The following is a 1,299-nucleotide window of genomic DNA, read 5'->3' as shown; positions in this document are numbered from 1 at the left end:
TATGCATGTAAACCATCTAATGAAGAAGAAAAATTCTATATTAATTACAGCAAGTATATAAATACATATATCGACTTTTATTTTTATTTATTCATTTATTTGTTATCAGTGAATGTATACTGGCAGGTACTGCGGTTTTTTTATTTTTATTTTTTAATGATAAGAACAACACAACACAAAATGATAACATCCAAATCTAAAGTAAACAGTCATTTAAAATGAAACAACCAACATTAAGTCAATAGGTATAAAACATAAAATGATTAATGCAAGTTGAATTGATAAGATTTTTAAAAAAAAAAAATAAATAAACAAAAAATGTATGTAATAAAAATTACACAAAAATAATATTGATGACAATTGCAAAATATTAAATAGGGTCATAAATGGGTCAAACACATACACACACAAATACTTATTACACTTGTCAATTAGTGTTTTAAAGAAAAACCAAACTAAAGCCGGCTTTACACGATCACACAAGTAGTATGATCTGTCAAAATTTTGGTGTAGAAGAGTACGGATGGGATCGTATGAACGCAATATGTAATGAAACCATCACACATTAAGAGCAGAGATACAAGCCGAGACGACTCAATAGAACGGAGTTTCCACTATTTTAAATTCTTATGACAAATTAAGAAAGTGTTGCCACACAATATTGTGCTAATATTAAAATAGTGAAAACTACTATAAATGTCCATTTTCTGCAGAGAAAACTTATATAGAGACAGGTTTCTATATAACAGACTATTATACAATATAATAAAAGCTTATAAGGTCAATTTCTGAAAAAATTAAATTAAGCCGTAAATTTAACCGCCGTCGATATTTTCTATAATAATCCGCCGCCGACATAAAATGGTTGCGACGCCGGCAATTTTGCATCGGCTTGTATCTCTGATTGAGAGGCAATACGTATGAAAAATTTGACAGTCGTATGGCTCTCTTTAATTTTTGAAATGATTCAAAAAACAAATAAAAGTTCTATATTCGGCTGTGCCGAATCTTATATTTCCTTCACCGTGATGTGTTAAAAAACAGTTAGTACGAATTTTATTACAAAAAATCAAAAAATATCAATTGCAAAACGGTAAGGTACCAAAAAGTCCCCTTTTATGGGTTCTCACTTAATCTAGACTCTCTACTAAAAAAATTCAAAAAGTACCTTTTGTAGAACTAAAAAGTACCAAAAAGTCCCCTTTTATGGGTACTCGCCTAATACGTTCTCTACATAATTAATTTTATGTTTCTATGTTCAATATTATAGAAAATTCAAAAAGTACCTTTTGTAGAACG

Source organism: Lucilia cuprina, chromosome 2 (assembly GCF_022045245.1).
Source record: "Lucilia cuprina isolate Lc7/37 chromosome 2, ASM2204524v1, whole genome shotgun sequence".
Taxonomy (NCBI): domain Eukaryota; kingdom Metazoa; phylum Arthropoda; class Insecta; order Diptera; family Calliphoridae; genus Lucilia; species Lucilia cuprina.
This window is presented reverse-complemented; position numbering follows the sequence as displayed.